A 20,715-nucleotide genomic window follows, 5' to 3' on the forward strand; every position below is an offset into this window, starting at 1 on the left:
AAATAAATACAACAATAAAACATAACACAGTAATTTGTAATGTCCTAGAGATGAGGGAATTGCAATTTTGTTGTTTATCTCATTTCATTCAGTTTGGTTTAACAAGAGAAAACACTGAATTCATAAAATAGAATAAACAGTGTGAACTCATGTTTTAATTTAGATTAGTTCATAACAGCGTTCATGGTTATGTCTTTTATAAAGCTGCCACAGCATTGTGCTTTATAGGGAAAAAGATAAAGCTAAAGTTAAGGTGGCGATAACTATTTTCAAGCATAGCGAATGTAAAGTTGATAGACCCTGATAGAAACTTACAAAAATAAATCCGACTGCTGACTATGATACAGTGTAAGGCTGATGAATGTGGGCCATGGAATAATGCCACCTAAGATATGTCTTTGTCATGGACTGATTGCTCAACTAATTCAGCAGTTCACTCTGCGCTGAACTCTTTAATATAGAGACAGCCGTATTTCGTCTGAGATTACTATAGACACTGTCTGACACACTGCTCTGCTCAAGGTATTTGGCCAGCATAATTCATTCATAATGCCACAATGCACCCCATCCATCATTTTATTTATTTTCCTCTGCCAGTGTCTCTCTCCAATTCACTTCTAGGCTCTTGGCTCTTTATTGAAGCAGGTGGACCAGCCAAGGTGTGTGCGTGGACATTTAAGCTTGTTTTTGTAGCAATGGTACAGTTGTTGGACAAGGTTGGGAGGTCAGCACTCTTTTGCCTGCTGATGTATTAGTTGGCATATGCAAGCGATAAATTACCAAGCGAAGGGAGTCAATTATCCATCCCTTGAAGAAACAGGGCCTTGGTGTTCCAGTGGCCTTAGGGTCCTTTTTCCAATTGAGAGGACGCTGTCTGGCATTGCAGGAGACGGAACTCATAGAGAAGAGGAGAGGGATGAAGATTAAATTGAGAAATGATGTGTGTCATTATCCTCACGATGCCACTTTGTATCTTTTTAAATGTTCATTAGAATGCGACACCTAGAAATGCAAAATTCCGATTGGCACGTGATGGAACAATCACTTGTAAAATGGCATCCGTTTGCCTCTCATCACTACAACGATCTCCTTAAAACTGCTTAACACATCAAAAGCTGTCCCTATTTTGACTACTACTCCTATTAGAATTGAAGGTCAATCAGTGTATCAGAAACGACACACGTGGGCTCCCTTACCACCAAGCTTTGTCATTTTCCATAGCCTTTGATTTCTAAGAGCCTTTTTTTCTTTTCTTTTTCCTCAAAATAGGACGGTGGGGGATGTCCCTTAAGAGCGTGACACTACTTTGAACGCTTGCCAGAGCAAGTGGCCCCACTGCTGACTGACATGCGTGACACTTAGGGAAATGAGGTCATTAGCTGGAATTACAGAGGGTTTTGATAGCTCAGTAATGGGTTTTAATGATAGAATTTAACATACAGCGCCACCAGGGACAGACAGCAAAAACAGGCAGACAGGTCATTTAATAAAGAGAGCGAGAAAGACCTCACTCTATAGAGTGTGCTAGAGAATTGGGACTATGTGTGTGTGTTGAGGTGGCTGTCTAAAAATATAATATACTTTTGCTCAGGACTCTGAATCAGAAATCTCAAAAAACATTAGTTTCTGAAAGAGGCAAGTGGCCTATTTCATTTATCCTTCATTTTCTTCAATATTCAAATTTCTTTCGATATAAAAACATTTTAAAGATCCAAAAATAGAGTTGCAGAGGAACTTGGGCACGATTTTCCGCCAATTCAAGAACATTCGGGTGGCACATTGTGTGCTTGTGGCTACGCATTAGCATTGCATCAGATATAGTTAGAGTAGGCAAGTGATTAAGTTTCTTTTGCGTTTTAAAACAAAAACCTTATTTACATATAATTTGCACAAAACATACGCTATTAAAGAGACACTTTTTTACAAACAAATGTACTATTTAAACTGTTTAGGCAAAACTATATTTTTTTAAACTACTAATAATATTTCTTTCAAAGTTCAAATAAAAATATTGTTTCTATTTGCATTTATTTGCAGAAAATGAAAACTGGAGAAACAGGTGAAAAAAAGATGCTCTGTTTTTTCAGACCTCAAATACGACAAAGAAAACAAGTTCATATTCATGTTAAAGCAATACAAACAGTAATGTTTGTACATGTGTTTAGAAAAAGTGCAAAATTATTTTACTTATGTGATAAGCTTTCTTTTATCCTAGTTTTCATTTGCTTTCACATTGCTGTTGGATAACTTTATTAATCAGTCAGGAGGTTTGATTTAGTTGAAATTCAACAGACACTGGACTGGTATGGCCACAATACATCTAGAAATGCTGATTAGATGAAAATATGCGGTAGTCTCTTATTTCTTTATATATGGTATTAGAATTGGTTGGAAAAATATTGAGTAGTGAGTGTTAAAAAATAAGAAAAATAAACTCTGAGGATCCTCTGTCTGTCATAGTTTGACAAACAGAAAGTCCTACCACAAACTCACATCACGCAATATTGCTTGAGATGCAGTGTTGTGCAGTGCATTGATAATGTTTATTTAAAAAAAAAAACGTATTAGCTCATTAGAGTCATTGCATTCAAGCTGGTATAGGAGAAAGCACTGTACCATGAAAAAAAGTACACGTCACCTTTAATGACACACATTAACCAGCAACAATCACATTAAAAGTTAAATGACACACACACACACACATATATATATATATATGTAAATATATATATTGATTTATTTTTGGGTGAAAACCCAAAATTGTGTGTTCATACACCATGTGTCTGATTCTCAGAGCAGTGGTACGAAAAGAGAAAGCTGGACTCAAAGCAGATCCAGTCACTAAGCTGTGGAAAACAGTGGCTGTAATGGTTTGTTGAGCTGCTGAGGACTGTAGCAGCCATATTTCAGAGAGTATCGATCAGACTCTGCCTATCGCCCCTAGCCCTCCCTCCCCTCTGTCCTTGATCCTGTAAAGTAATAACTGAACTCGTGTCAGGGAGGTAATTATCATTGATCTGCTGGAAAAGGTGACAAATTTTGCTGTCGCAACAGTGCGTGATTCATGCTTGAGCGTTGGACTAACAGTGAGGGTGCCGCGACTAAATAGCCTCCTCCAGCTAATATATACGCAGTGTAACCTTTATCTAGCCCAAAAGAGAGAGATGCGATCTTAAGTCAGGTGTCTCAATTAAAGTCAGCTGTAAGCAGTTCTTTCTTGAGCTGTCTGTGTAAGCTCACCGAACGATTAGCATCAAATCACCTTTATGGCTTGTGAGAAACTTCTCCCTCCCTGAACATTGATCGGTGACTTCTTCATGACTGAAACTTTAAACTTTAAACTTCAAAAGTGCGCATGAGGGCCTGTATGTTATCAGCGCAGATGAAAGTTTACAAAAGCAAGCAACTACTGTATGTGTCGTTTGATGTGACGAGAACAAGAATAATTGGAAGCCTATGTTTGGCAAAGTCTGCTATAGAGTTCTCATCCTACTTAGCTAGTGGTCCCCACTGGCAAGAATGTAGCAGAAAGCAGCCGGCATGTCAGGTCATAACAAATGAGTTGGACAGGGCAAGGGGCTGGAAGATTGCCACATTCATCATGAGACAAATGGATGGCATCAGGGCCTTGTAACGCTTACTGCCAGGATGGAGGGTGGAGAGGCTGGTGAAACAAACTAAGCTTCAGATTTCTTTTAATGTCTTCTTGATTACATCATATACTGGGCTGTGGAAATGAAAGTTTCTGTAAGCTTTCTTCTTCTGGAGAGTTCAGTTCAGTTCAAAGTTTTCAACTGAAACTTAATGATAAAACTGAAGGTAAATTAATATAAGGGACTTTATAATCGTGCTGAGCACCTGCTGCAGTTAGAATATGAATATATCTTTATGTTAGGCTTAAAATCACTTTCAGTATTTCAGTAATCAGATTTCAGTATTTTCACATATTAAGCTGTATTTACTCTTGTAATATGTATGTAATAAAAATTGTCTCAGTAGTTTATTTTCTTTTGTTGGCACAACTAGCTGACATATAGTGCCAGTGCACTTGGTGCCCGACCCGAGTTCGATTCCCATCTTGAGTGTCATTTGCTGGTCCAGCTTAACCATGTCTCTTTCCAATGCTTGCCTGTCCTTTCTCCATGGTCCTTTCCAATAAAAGGCAAAAGCCCCTAAAATAAATCTTTAAAAAAATCTTATTTGTGTTCTGCAGAAGAAATAAAGTCATACTGAAAGAAAGTCATACAGGTTAAAAATGACATCACGGTGAGTAAATGATAAAAGAGATTTCATTTTTGGGTGAACTATCCCTTCAAAAATATTTATTGAGCAAATTTATACAGAATGTAAAGACATCATTCATTGTAAAGACACGTTTAGAAAAACAGGCACTTTTTTATTCAACTTATTTTTTTTAAACGTTAATAAAAAATAATCTACACTTGCAAAAATGTTGCAATGATTTTACAAAAAGACTTGACAGTAAGTTTAAAAAGATTTAACAGCAAACACGTTTATCTGCATAGCTGTGATAAATTATTCGATAATCAATTACTGTAAAGCCTCTGGATAATGCAAGGAATGTTGGCTATTTTCTTGTCAAAGCATCTCTCAGCATAACTCAATTTGACATGGCACACACACTTACATACACATTTACTTTGTGTGACTTTCCATACTTTCTTGTTAACGGACACCCTCCCCTCACTTCTCTCTCTCTCTCTCTCTCTCTCTCTCTCTCTCTCTCTCACGCGCTTTCATTCGCTGTCACTAAGTTTTGATAGATGACTGATTGCCGAGCTGTGCAGGAAGATTTATTAGTGTTTATCCAGCGCTCGGTGGTCACCTGCGGCTTTGAGACCTGGGCCCTATGCAACCTGAATAGGGAGGGGGTGTATGTGTGCACATGTGTGTGTGTGTGTCTGTCACACTTAAATTTACACATCCATTGTACATGATTATATGTGTGTAGTTTTTGTATGTGGTTGCATCACTAGGTGGCAGAATAAGAGTAACAGTGCATTTAATTTCTACTATTTTCCCCAGGATTTATATCTGTTGGCATGCTAAACCCTACCCATGGAAAAACAAACTGAGGATAACCTAACAGATGTGACTTGTCATGTAATATCATCTGACCATCCACAGGCATTACCCATAACTTGTGATCATGGGTTAAGTGGGGTTAGATTTGGCCGGGTGCTGTAATTGTAAGGTTGGATATTAGTTTGACACCAAGACACCGTTCTGTGGTCTCACAAGCATTGGACGATGATGCTAAGAGGGATAGACGATAGGACTGTGCTTTAAATCTGGTGAGGTCTTGCAAAATGCTTTCAGTAATCTGTTAATTTCCATATGTGCATAAGAAAAGATCTGGGTTGAACGGACGGTAAACTGTATTGACAGAATTTGTAGCATGCTGTCAATTACAACAGAAATCAATATTTTAACTTAAAAAAAAATTGACAGTTAAGCAGTTACAGTGAACATCTATAGTGAACAATAGACATCAAACAGTAAACATGTTTAAATAATGTTTTCATAGTTTCGTAAGGACTGCTGCGCTGTCTTCCATTGTTGGGAGAAACAGTTTGTCCCCGCAGGAATGTGTTGTTTTGTTGGAGGTTTGTTTTTTTAAGCTTAGAATTATGTATTGTTGGTCACATCACAACCATAAACAGCTAGTATCTCATTTTTAAAATATATATATATATTCGAAAATTGTTTCATAGCTAATAAGCGATAGTGAAGAACCCCAGAAGCTATTAGACTGTAGTCAATTTGAATCAGATTGCTTAGAAAAACTTGACACTCAGAGCCTGATGTGTAGAACCAGTCTGTTATAGATAAATCAAACAAGAACAAATGAAGTTGCGTAAGTGTTTAAAATCTGATGCGTGTCTGAGACAGAGATATTACCGCTCTGTCAGATGAGATAGCGCTGTCCATCAGTCATAGTTCTTTGCGTATCTGTGTGTGTGTCCCTCTGCACATTCTGTATAGTAAAAGAGTGGCCCAAAGCAGCTACACGGTCTTCCTGTAACCTTTCCTGTGTGTTGCAGCTATGCTTGACGAGTGAGTGAGATGGAGAGAGCGAGGAAAAGAGAAGAGGCGAGGGTGAGAAAGACAGGCAATCATTTCTCTCTTTGAGGGCAGTGGAGCGCAGAGGCGTGCAGATGAAACCCCATTTTCCTCTGATTAAGTCCTCTGAAAATATTCCATTTGTCAGTGCCAGCGTCCTGACGTCTGGCCCCCTCACAGTCAGCCGAGTGTGTCTGTTGACTATGTATCGCTGTGATTTACATCGGTCACTGACAACATCATCTACTCACTAATGTCCTCCACTCCTGTCTGTTCTCTTCCAGTCAAACCACCTCTCTCTCTCTCTCTCTCTCTCTCTCTGAGCACTCAACAGCCTATTTTAGCTTGATCTGGCCTCATTGCAAGGTTGGCTGCTGTGATTTCCTCAAAAAAAGAGAAAAGAATAAAGGGCCTGACTCTGTCATAGTCACTCTCAATGTCATCAATTTCAATTTCCAATCTCCTCTCCTTTTTTTCTCGCTCCCACCTTAGCCAGCCTTTCCTGCCCCCCTTTCTCTCAGGGAATATTCTCGTTCAGTTTTTTCCTCCCTTGCTTTCTCTGCCCCACGGCCCTCACCTCCGTTCTTCTTTCTACACCTATTACCCATTACCTAGGCCTGTGTTTTCTTAGGCTTTGCGAAATAGAATGCAATTTCTCCTCGTACGCCTCGTGATGAGAGCCAAATGAAAGATCATTAATATAAAAAAAGAAAAGAAAAACGGAATTGCCTCTTGCATTTGAACGTTGTGTTTGTTTCCCCCTCCTTTTCTCATTATTATGCTCTTTTACACCTTTGTGCATTTGTTTTACACACTCGTGTAATGATCGACCTTGCCTGTGCACCCCCTCCCACCCCAACACTGAAATAAACAAAACAAAAAAAAACTCTGCCTGCTCGGACGTGTAAAGGGTTTTAAGATTGAAATGAAGCCAGCAGCGGAGATGGGGCTTTCTGCTTTGACAGGACGCAAAACAGAGTGATAACATTAGTGGCCCTAGACAAACCTAGCCCAGTATGTCATTTGTAAGAGGTGGGAAATGGAATCACCTGACAGGTTGATGAGGTGTCCCGTGCCGCTATACAGCCGAAGACCTGGACATCTTCATGTGTAGACTCATGCTTTCTGAGTGTATGTGTGAGATATCTTCATTTCAATGGCCAGTCAATGGTGTGGACTGTCCTGTATCTAAGATTTATTTGCGGTTTCAAAACTAGCTGAACAATATGCGTTGAAATTTGTTAGTATAATTAAAGCATGTGTGTTCGAGAGAGAATGAAAAGGAAACGGAGAGAGAGTCGGGAAATTTAATTTGGAAATCAATCAGTATTCATTAGCCCACAGGGCATCCATTCACCCCTCCCTTCGTCCCACACTTTCTCTCTGTCTCACTATCTCTCTCTCCTGCGCTAATAACTTTCTCTAGTCAGCATGGCACCAGTCGTACTCACTGCTCACCCAGCCATTTCCTGCGTTCTCGCTGCCTCGCTCTCTAACCAAACTTTACCCCTACATACCTCCCCGCAGTTCTCATTAGCATTATATTAGCATCTCATTTGCATGGCCTTTTTTAGAACTTCCCTCGTCTGCTTTAATTATTTTTTGTTCCTATTTGAGGAGGATGTCAGAATGGAAAGTGGTGGGAATGTCTGTATGATGGTGCCGCTGATCTTGAATGACCATCCGAAAGAAACCATATGCACAGCGCTCATCACAAGTTTTGATGAGCAAATCAAGCAAGTGAAAGAATTATGCTCAATTATTCTACATTAACATTAAGTAAGGTTCTCTACCAGGATTCAACAAACATCATTCCAAGATTGTTGATTAGATTTTTTTGAACAGTATGCTTCTCCATTTGTATCGACATGTGTACTTAAACAGCTTTTCATTGGTGGCGCTAAATTAAATAAATAACTTTTCATATTGTTTCTAAATTTACAACGCTGGAGAAAATAATACAAACACAATTGTTATGGGGTCAATATTAATTGTGTGGGCTTCCGTGAAATTCTTTTTTATAAGAAATTGGTGAAATAGGGGACCTGTCACGTTTTTAAAGGGCACAAATCATAGAAGCCTCTGTAGCAGGAGTATATCATTGCTGTCCTTCTGAAACCTCGTACCTTCAAATTCACAGTTTTTCAGGAAATGGAAAAAACACAGTACTTTTTAAAATATTTCATACTGTGCTGTCAAAGGTGACGGTCTTGTAAAGCCATGTCGCGGAGACAATGTGTGTTTCATTGTGAAAATAAATCCTCTTTGTTTGCCCTTCAGATTCACAGCCAGGAAGTATATTTTCATTGTAAAATAATTTGTTATGGACTAACGCGAGTTGAGTTTGATGTTGTTGTTTCTTTGTGTGATCTGCAAATGCAGACACGTGCGCAACGTGGAAAAAAAGTCCTAATAATCAGTTATTATATTCCATCTAGAGGAAACAAATGTAGTGTTTATAATGGGGTTTATTGTCTTTGTTGAGTCGCGACGAGACATGGTATAACACTGGTTGATCAAGAAGGGCTGAAGCACTCGCTGTATTTATTATGTTCCCATCCCCTGCTGTAAGGCGAGATTGTTTCTATCTTATATCGGCTTGATCTTCATTTTCCGGATCAGATTCGGGCTCGAATTGATAAGGAAGGATCGAGGCCATTTTACAACCTGTCAGTAGTTTTGGAACCTGATGTTCCTAATATGGTAAGATGCGTTACATTTCCATGCATTATTCGACCAATCACTATGCACTAGTGAACTGGCCAATCATAGCACACCTTGCTTTTCAGAGCGATGAGCTTTGTAAAATATCAGCGGGTTTCGGAGAGGCGGAGCAATGAGGAGATACAAACATGCACCGTATGTGGGAAATACAGCGTTTTTAAATCGTGTATAGACATTGGATTAAATCTGGAGCAAACAAAAATATTTGTTTTAGCCACGTCAAATGACCCCTTTAACAGCTTGACTTCTAACAGTTATGAAACAAGTGAGAAGCTTTGATGCCATATAAATGGCGATTAGAAGTTAAGCACCTCATTCATAAAAAGATATAACTTGTTTTTCCATTGCTCGCATTATTTTGTCCAACACCTGCTATGGTACTCAATATTAACAGCTGACGCATAACTGTCAAGTGTAGAATTGTGTAATATTACTTAAATGATAAACTTATTGTTGAGTCTCCACAAGTTGAACTTTGCTGTTAATTGTTAAAAGATCCTAAATTTGATCTGAATAATGAATTCATTACTTGACTGATTTTATTATTGCTAAAGGAATAGTTCATCGAAAAGTGAAAATGCTTTCATCATTTACTCAACCTCATGCCATTTTAGACATCTTTTGCCGTCTGCAGAACACAAAAGAAGATATTTTAAAGAATGGTGTTGATCAAACAAGACATCCATTGACATTTCTCAGAATATTCTGTGTTCCACAGAAGAAGGAGTTATATACAAGCTTTGAATGGCACTGTGGTGAATAAATGATGGCAGAATTGACATTTTTAGGTAAACTATCCAGATATGGTATTTTGTGTAAATACCTTATATTCTGTGACCAAAGTTGCTCATGAGTGATTTTCATTCTCAAACACACACACACACACACACACACTTGCTCTCAGAGGGGGTAATTAGCAGGCTGTCAAGGAAGGAGGTAGGGTCACACAGGCAATTAAGAGTGTGACAGCTTTGTGGAGTGTGTGGTGCAATGTAAGGTTTCTGCTGTCAGACTGAGGCCTTTTCTTTTGCCAATATGTGAGCAACCACACACACACACCTGAATGGCAGGAACATCTCTCATTGATTAAGAATCTCAGTCATGCTGTCTCTCTCCTTCATAGCACTTATCATAGGCTATTCTAAAAGGAGTATACTGTCAAATATGTAAAAGAGTCATTTAATCATAATTATATTTAAAATATAGATTCAATTAAATACCTTTGGATCGATTAACATTAAGAAAACTAAATGATGCATTGAGAGATTCTGTGTCATTGTCTTGCTGTGTTGTAGGCACGGTTACATGCTGTGCAGTAATGCCACTATAATTTGTCAGTCATTGCCTTACATCTCAGAGACACTTATTTCAAGCTCACAAAACCATCAAAGTCTCAGCGAGGAGCCGATATGCCATAGCATGTGTCTTAACGATCAAATTACTGCCAATGAATCATTATTAAACAATTACACTTCACATTCACCCGCTCGGTCAGTTTTTTTTACTGAACAAAGCTGATGTGTAAACCTCAATTCATTGGTAAGTTAATGAGCAATTTTAAAGAGGTTTTGAGCTTTTCAAATGTTAAATACCAAAAGAACAACCTTTTTGTCAGTGTGCCGCAAAGATCCCTAATCCATCAATAACTCAACTCACTGGAGGGTATGAGATAAGTTGACATTGACTGCAGATGCAGTTTAAGAGCGTCCCCTAAAACTCCATTAAAAAAGCGATGCTATAGTAGGTACACATTCGGCATGGTTCAGGGGGGAACGCTTTTTCAATCTCTTCCCTATCATTTTTGAATATCATTAGTCAAGAGCATTCCATTTTCCATGCTTGCCAGCTCAAGCCCCAGAGAGAGACGCCAGAGAAAGAGAGAGAGTTGGGGGGGCGAGCGAGAGAGATCCAAAAGTCTGGTGATTTATGGCTGTGTGTCTGAGGGCCGGTTCTGCAGCGACATTAGTAGCTGATGAGAAGAACATGTTGGAGGATATTAGCAGTCAGTTATCATTTCCAATCACACACGCGCAGGCGTCCACAAACACACTCCCCTCAACCTCCAGCGCCCCCATAAGCGCGTGTGACAGGCGGCGAGCCGGCGCTCTCTCTCGATGACTGGACTCGATCACCTGTGACAGTTTTGATTTGATGTCACTTCTCCCCCCCACACGCCGTTTGTCTGAGCGGTTAAAAGGTAATTGTGTGACATTAGCATGGAGAGGGGGCTCTCGCTTTGTCTCCGAACGTGGCAGAACTTGGGACGTGTGTGTGCGTATGCGGCAGTTATAAATGGCCTCCATTTCCCATACCACTCCGTTCTCCATTGTGGAATGCGTCGCCGCAGGGCAGAAGGGGGTGTGTGGGTAACGGGAGCTAAATGAAGGGCTCTTGCTCTCAGGGGACACGTGGTGACAACACAGGTAGTCTGGTATCAGTCAGAACTATGTACATCTTTCTCATCATTATCTGTCTGTAGGTGCGTGGCTCTCTGTGTATGCCTGTGATCTGAACATTGTCTAGTTTTTTTTGTGCTATGCGGTGCATTGTTTTGCACACAATTATATTTATACTATAAGCAAATAATCATTGGCCAACTCTTGTGTCAACAACACCATGTGCAGTGTGTAGGCACAAACACAAATAGTTATTTGGATTAAATTAAACACTTTTTCCATATCTATCATATTTGACCTGTTTTACCCATTAAAGGATTGTTCAACCAAAAATAAAAATGATGTCATCATTTATTTACCTTCATGTCATTCAAAACTCGTATATTACTTTTCTTATGTAGAGCACAAACAAAGATATTTAGAAAAATGACTCATTACTCATACAATGAATGTCAATGGGATCCAGTGTTGTCTGGTTACCAACATTCCTTAAAATATATATATTTTTGGTGCTGCAGAAGAAAGTCATACAGGTTTGGAATGACATGAGGGTGAGTAAATGAAAATGAATTTTCATATGGTTGAACAATCCCTGTAAAAAATGTTCAAGGCATTACAGGCACAAAGATGCCTTGAGTCCTGCTATCCTCACATAACACGCTCACGTGGTGAAAATCCAGGTTAGGTTTTTCAAGGACACAAGAAAGCCCCACCTGAGAGCTGAACCTAGAATGTGCACTCCAAGCACTTGTTGTTTTGAAATCCTTAATCTACATGTTCTCCAACAGCTTGAACGAACCATAACACTGTACAAAGATACAATATATGCATGCATCTCTCATCATCTAAATTTACCGAATCTATATCACCCCATGGATCTTCTGACTCTACAAGACAAGCTTCTTAAATATTGATGAATTTCAATAGGTTGATTAGGCTTCTGGCCCCCCATAAGCTTCAGGCGGGCGGGTGATAAACTGTCAGCCATTAAACACACCATGCAGAGTGTGAACAAACATCTCTAATCACAGCCTCTTAAAGACTCTTAATGAGCTGATGTAATTAGCCAGCACAGGGTAAATCTTTTCTGTCCCAATCATTTTGCCAGGCTAATTTGTCTGGTATAGATTAGTGGATGGGAAGAGAGCTGATGGGGCTGTTTGTGTGTGTTTGTGTGTTGCTATTCACTGCCATCGATCTGATGGAGATAAAGAAACACAACACGGACATGGTCCTGCCTAGTTCAGATATACTTTTTATCTCTTTCACGGCCTGCAGGAAACACCAGCACGCGAGAAACGGCTCACGCAGCTGCACGGTGTACGTTTATGATCCATCCCTTTAAAAAACACCAATGCAAATCTGATAAGAGTAATAGTTCTATTGTGATGTGATTTATGCGCTCAAGTCCTGCCTTGATCCTTGAAAATGTCCTCTTTTCCTCCACCCGTATGGATTGTAGTGGAATAAGCCACAATCCTCCTTTCTGCTTGAAAAAAGAGAGAAAGGAAAAATCCAAGAGGATCAAGTGCTGCAGGAGAGGATCGGGCGGCAAGGAGAGTTAACGAGTGGCCTGTCCTATTTCTGACTGCATTCCCTCGGTCGGCCACAGAGCCGTGCTAGCCCACTTCAGGCTGCCGAGAACACATTGCCGTACATCATAGGCTCATCCATTTGTTTTTTCAATCTCAATCCTGGATTTAGGGAGATACAAAGCTGATTAGGCAACAAAAGCATATGGAAAGATAAAGGACACTTAGGTAATAGGTTTTGACAGCCTCAAAAAAGCCTCATCCTCTTTCGCATTCTTTGCTCCAAATATGTTTGTTATTCTGTTTCTTTGCCAACTACTTTTGAGATGGTTGGGGTGGGGTAGACGATGAAAGTTTTTGGATATGGCTTAGCAAAGAGTCTCTAAAGTCCGTAATAGTTGTGTACAATAAAAAATGGAGTGGAAAAGATTATATTATCTGTTGGATTTTTCAGAACTGAGTGTCATTAAACTTTTGAGAGACAATTTAATAAATAAATTATATAATAAAATAAGACCATCACCCAATGTGGTTCGTGCCACAGCTTTCCCAAAACTAACAGTGTTGGTGAATACCCAAATATTTATTTTATGTTTCTGTAATTGTTAATCCAACAGTATGTTTAAGTTCCGACACAAAGCACTATTTCTAATTCTAAACATCTCCATGAAAATAAAGAAAGGTTGAAAAAATTGTCAAGGATCAATTTCTCAATTACAGTTATTTTCCTGCAGTACTTAATTTAAAAGTAATTTTGAATGTTAAGATTCTATCATTTCTTACTTATGAGGGAAGTTAAATGTGTAGTCTAGAATTTGCATAATAAATGACAATGCAATTTTTGACAGATTCCACAAATATTTGTGTTTTCTCTGTATCATGATAGGTGGTCTAATAAATTTGTTAACCCTTGTGTGGTGTTCGGACCCATTTTCAAAAAACCTTCTACCTCAGCGACCTTTTTTACACGACTCAGACTTTATAGTTTTTTGTACATTTTTACAGTAAACAAATATCACCTTTTTCATAATGTTAATGACAAATATTAACGGTAGCCACGAAGGACTATTATGCTGTTGTAATTGGAATAGTAAACATCTCTAAAATGTTTTAATATGATTTTTATGGATGTATTGATTAAGAAATAAATTAATCTGTGAATAGATCCACAAACACTAGATAAATAACATGAACACCATACAAGGGTTAAGCAATGCATGTTTATATATATATATATACTGTATAAAACTCACTTTATGTGAAATGACTACACTGAAGCTTTTTTGCATTAGGGGTCTGTTGGTTTCTCAAATGTAAGCTTGTTTATTATTATGAGCTTGAATTAGTTCCCATACCCAGATTTAAGATTGAACGAAATGTAAGTAATGTATGTCTATGTGTATTCCTAAATTCCATATATATACAAAGCAATGTTTTGAAAATAACAGTCAAAAACAAAATATTTTACATTATCCTCTGCCAAAAAAAAAACCTTTTGCCAGTGTAGTTAAAAGCATTTACACAGGATTCAGACTAAATGTACAGTACATTGTTGACACTAAAGAGAAACAACATTTACATCATCTTAATATTTCATCCACTTATCACCACCAAATCAGACAAACCACATGGTCAGTCAATTATAGGTAATGCTGCAGATGTGAGGCTTTGTAAGAGGCAGAGCAGAAAAAGCATATTTATCTTATGCCCCATACATTAGCTTGTTGGAAATAACCCCATGAAGATGCTTATCCACTTAGAGAGAGATAAAATAATGTGGATTAGAGCATGAGTGTTGGCTGTTTGTGTCCCTGTTTGAGTGTGTGGAGGGGTTGGCTGGGTGGGTTGCTCGGACTAGGGCAGTGAGAGAGTATTAATCCACGCTCAGTGGGAGCAGGACCTCAGCAAACAGCTCAAGCAGACAGAGCTTAAGGAAGGCCAAGCCTGAGAGAAAGTCCTAAATCTTCACATTAGCTCCCTGCGTTTCTTATGCCGAACTCGTAAGCTCTTTTTCTAAAGGGGAGCACAAACAAATCGCAAACCTCCCCCCCAACCATTCCATCAGCGGCTGCAACCTCCGTGAGTAGGCACACCGCCCGAAATCGACCCACCACCCAACGCCTCCTTTCAGGACCCCGCTCCTTACTCGCTGAGAGTCATGAAATCGGAGGGATTTAGACTGAGATTGCAGTGGGTCTCTAAACCCTCCAAAGCAGGAGAAATAGGGAGGGAGGAACTTTAGATCTCCAAGAGTCCTCTTCCAAAGCGAAAGGCACTTCTCAAATCGCATCATGCCTCTCTAGCTCTGGCCCACTTTACATATTAGTTAAACCCGAGTTCAGGTGATTTTACAGCGAGGGCCAGACCCTCGTTCTTTGAAGATTCAAGTGCACTGGAATGCTGCAAATAATGCAATTTATAACAACTGATTGCTGAACTGAAAAGCTTGATAGTTATATCAAGACTTCTTTTGCAATTCACAAAAAAACAAATACTTTGCAACAATGAACGTTTCTGGGTTTTAATCACAAGGCAACATGCATATTTACTTACATGTTCATCAAGTAGTGGAAATTAGGCTCAGTAGCACAACAACATGAAATGATTCTGCTTCTGCAAAATCAAAATATAAATTGGATTATCGCTTCGGGAGTATGGAAGTCACGGCTCATTTGATCCATTTCTCGGTGAATGTTACATTCTTCCTAATGATGGGATGTATTAAGCACAGAGGCATCTTGAATTAAAATGTTCAGTGTCTTCTAAGGCAACTATTGTCTTTTGATTCAGAACAATGTGCAGCTCATATAAGTTATCATAGTGCTCATCACAACATCTAAAACAATTACCAGGAAAGTAAAAATGATTGTCATATGATCTAATAATGTTAAATTATAAAACAACTTAAAAATAGCTAAAACTGACACGCCTTTACAGCTTATTCCATTATACCCAATTTTTTACAAATCCTGTACCCTATTTAATGTTCAAATTAAGGAATAATACAAGGCCACATAAACAGACCACATCTTAACACACTTAAAGGGATAGTTTAATTTGTTTGAAAATTCTGTGCATCATTGACTCACCCTCTTGTCATTTCAAACCTGTATGACTTTTTTATTTCACAGAACACAAAAGAAGATATTTTGTATACATTGTTGGTAACCCAACATTGGTGGTACCCCAACAATTCACTTTTATTGCATGACAAAAACAGGGAATACCGCGTTGTTTACCAACATTCTTCAGAATATCTTATTTTGTGTTCTGCAGAAGATTTTGAAACAGGTTTGAAATGACAAGAGGGTGAGTAAAGGTAGACTGCATTTTCCTTTTGGTGTGAACTATCCCTTCAACAGGATTTCCCGTAACAAAACCAGAACATTACTAAATATTTGCGTCCATTCATTGCAAGTATTTAAATACTATTGATGAACTTATTTGCAGAGGAGCGCACAGACATCACTGCCATGATATTGATCACAGAAAGAGGGCAACAGAGGCCGAGGGTTGAAATATATTTTTTTGGATGGAAATGACTCCATTCGGGAGACGAAGAGGGAGGAGGGGAATGCGAGAGGAGATGGAAATGAGAGTGGATGACACTGGAAGAAGGACGAGAACGGCGTCGGGCTGAAATGAAGGGAATCCATAGAGATTGTGCCGTCTATCTGCTTATCGCCCGGGGCGACTGTGGGAGTAAAGTTGCTAATGATCTCATCGACGTCAAATCTCTGCGATGTCAAACGGCAAGGAGGTACATCAGGGAAATGAGACATTGGACACCACATGTCCTGAGGTGCATCAAGGGTCCAAAGTTACTTTACAGCCAGAGAGGCAGCCAGATTAAATAGAGACTGAGCAGATTCTCACAGGATGCACAGGTCCCTTACACGGCACTCGTTCAGTGAGCTGATGCTAATAACTAATGAACTACATTAAAATCACACTGCAATGTAAGTACAAAGGGGGCTATTTAAAATAGGTTGTTAAAATACTATACTTTATCATGGACGTTTCATTATATTTCATCTTTTAATGTTACTCAAAAATACCAAAGGGGCTAAAAAGTCCAAGACCATTAGTAAAATGCTTTTAATTTAACAATTTATACCATCAATTAATAAAAAAGGTAAACTGAAAGGTTGACATGGATTTGGTATTTACATAGTCTCGTAATATAGAGTCTTGTGTTGTTCAATAAAAGCAAAACCTACATGTTCAATGCACAATTTGCTTACATTTTATAAATGACTTATAAATTGTGTTAAATCAATTGAAATGTTTTATTTATTTATTTCACATGTTTTATATAGTTATATATACATTATAAACTAAATTATATACAGATTATACATTTATAAAATGTTATGTATTTCTTGTAAAAATGTAGTCTATAATCATATATTATTTTACAAACAATTATAATGTACATTTGTTTTTATTTATACAATAAGAAATGCAAAACAAATGTGTTTTCTGGTCAGGATTAGTATAATACATTGCAATCATATACAAATTTAAGAAAACAGAATTCAGTTTTTGAAAACATGAGTCCAGATGGACAAGAGAAAACCGGTTGGTCAGTGGTGGTCAACATCCATAAAACATGTTACTCAGACCGGACGTTATCACTAAGCTGGAATCTGTTATGTTTACAAAGATTAGTCAGAGTAAGAAGAGAGAAATAACCTACACACATAAATATCTGTGCTTGAGCTACGAGGCACTCTTTTTTTCCACAAACACATTTAAAAAATGAGAAGAATATTAAAAACTTTAGTTTGTCAGAAACGAAAACTAATAAGAAAGCGTAGCTCAACAAAGTTTCAGGCAAATTATAAAGTGCCAGTGCAATTCAGAACGGCCAGCTCTTCCAATTCCTCTATCCGTTCCAGTGAAATGCTATTTATTTATGCATATTCCAATGATGACCATAATTTCTTCCTCTTTGCTCCATAAGGAGTTTTTCAGCCTAAAGCTCAGTTCTGAAAATATTTTTATGGCCTATATTCATTCACACCCAATCTATGCAAAGCAGAAAATTCCACAATGGGCATATAAATAAATAAACAAACAAACAAACAAGCAGATGCTCTAAATAAATAGATGCCTTAATAAGGTTAACTATTTTGGCTTTTTGAGAAGCTTCTCATATTTTTCCAAGGGCCTGGCTAAATTAATGACAGTATAATGCCATTCCAGTACTTCGGAGTGTGTCCAATACTTTAAGGCACGCCGTTAATATAGACTTTGAAAGAGATTGATTTGAACATCAAACAGTACCTTAAAGGCCGGCCTCTTTCAAGCTAGTGGGGTTTAAAGTTCTGATGTCAGCACTGGAGCTCAACCTGCTGTGTAGATTAACATAATTATGCTGGGATGACTTCAGTGGTATAGTAACCATAACCACCCAACCCTGTGTTTAGGATTGGGAGGAGACCTGACCCTATGGATCAAGGATCAAGAAATGGTGATTACCTAATAAATAAAATGCTGTGGAATCAATTTACAGCGTGAATTGCTTTTCTGGCACAAACTTTTTGTGCACTCAAAAGTAGTCATTGCTGTGGGTATTTTTTGTTAATTTCATAAAAATATCTAGTAACATTCTTAGATACTTTCTGTAACTTTATATGATATTTCCTTGATTAAGACATTTTTACCCCAATTTTTTACATCTCAGAAGAGAGATTAAGTCTATGACCCCTGTAAATGTAACACCATGTGCTAATGGTAACGTTTTACAATAAGGTATTAGTTTATATTAACTTACATTAACTATCGATAAACAATACTTCTACAGCATTTATTCATAAGAGTTCATATTAAATTCAGCACATACTAAAACGTAAAAAATCTAATGTTGTAACAGTTAACACTAGCTAATGCACCATAAAATAATATTGTTCATTGTTAGTTCATGTCAGTCCATGAATTTGCTAATGTTAACAAATACAACCTCAATTGTAATTCCAATTTATACTTTTCAGAATACTATACTGTATCTGAAGACTGATGTGGGAAACTGCACAGCAGAAACAAAACTGGATATCTTCTCATCATTTAGCTGATGGATGCAATAACCAACAACAATTATCAACCCAATGTACAGCTAATCCCATGTAAAATATATTAACAATGAAGAGGTTAACTATGAGACATCAAATATGCTTGTTAGTAAGCAGCTGCACATTATTCTCTATAGATTCCTTTTCAGTGCCTCATATCTAAAATCTTGGCTTTTTCTCCAGGTTCCCCTTAAATGCCATGCTGCCCTCCATCCCGGTAACCCTCCAAGCACTGGGCCCACAGCTGCTCCTAAGCATCCACCTCTCCTCTTGTGCTTCGGCCTCAGGCAGTCCCGGGTTGAGCCAGCCCTCCACGGCTAATCACCCTTTCCCAAGACACTCCTCATCAAGACAGCCTTTTCAACAGATCAATCTTCTCCTGACAGTTCATTTAGACTGAATTAATTTGGAATTAAGGGCCATTACTGAAATTGGCAGCCACAGATATTCCCAAGACTCTGTCTGTTATTCTCTGTAAGAGCGCCGGCTTTTGATTTGACTAGATAAGGTTATTTTCTCGTTTTTTAAGTGCTGGCTTACTGCTGAGCAGAGAATTTGATTTTTACTTTAACCAAGTCATCACTGTGCTAAATTAGCTGTAGGTACACTGTTTCTAGGAGAACCTTGTTGTTTTAGTTTTTTTTTCTGGTTTAGAATAGGGCTGTTACAATATACCAGTGTTGCCAATAACCGCGATATAAAAACCGTGATTATTTATATTGTGTTAATTCTGAACCTATATGCAATATAATATAATATAATATAATGTAACATAATAATCTTTATTTATACAGGATCTGAGTTATGTTCTCATTGGTTCATGAACTAAAAAGTGGGTTTGTTGCTACATGATGGCATTCTATAGGGTTCATGGTCAGTGACCCAGCATGCTGGAGCCCAAACAGCATGGCGATACTCCTTTAAAGAGCTTAACTTTCAACAGCATCCTTAATCTCTTTTCAGAACGGGCCCAGGGAACCCCTCTCCCCTCAAAACGGGATAGGGTGGAGTTCACTTTAAATATCTCACCCACCATATTGCACAGCAGGTCCTAAAATAAACATGTATATATAAGAAGAAAAGCCATAGTGAGTAATGGTGATAATTAAAAAGGAGACATTTACTTGGTACATAGAAGATACAAGAACGATGGCATATACAACCTGACCGATGCCCAACAACAGGAACACAGAGTTAAACAATGAATTGACTTGTTTACTGCTCTACAACCAATTTATTGCAGATCAATGAGTCAAACACTCTCCAGACTGCTATTGTATAGTAAAGCTTGTCAAAACACAAACAGCTTATCTGAGTTAGGTTGAGAGAGGTGTGAAAATGAGAGAGAAGGTGAGAGGCTCCTGGCCCCTCAGAAGAGGTAAATATTAACACTGACACACTCTTGTAAGGTCACTCCCAAGGCTGCCGTGCAGGAGAGCCTTAACAAGGAAAACTGAGAAGAGCATCTGATGACAGATCCCCTCAACATGTACTGAAGATCCTACAAGACAAACATGATGAGCTCTTTCTCACTACTTGCCCTTCTTGTGCAGACCCACAGAGTAAACATACGCATAAATCTCAAACATATATCATTCCTCCAGCCTAACATACCGCTGGGCCCTTAGAAAAACGTCATTAGATGCTAAGACTCCAGGTGATGTCTCTGACCTTTTAACCTCTACAGGCACACTTCCTGTTAAGGATGAAACATTTTCAATGGTAAATGAAGGTAATATTTGATGTTTAAAGCTTGTACTGTTAAAGTATTAAAATCTAAACGATACGGTAGCATTATCAATTTGTTCTCCTTTTGAAAGGAAATTATTGTCATTTGTAATTTATTAAAAACTTTTATAATAAATATAAATCGAGCATCTATTTAGATCTACACTTAAAAGAGAT

Source organism: Barbatula barbatula, assembly GCF_947034865.1.
Source record: "Barbatula barbatula genome assembly, chromosome: 3".
NCBI classification, from domain to species: Eukaryota; Metazoa; Chordata; class Actinopteri; order Cypriniformes; family Nemacheilidae; genus Barbatula; species Barbatula barbatula.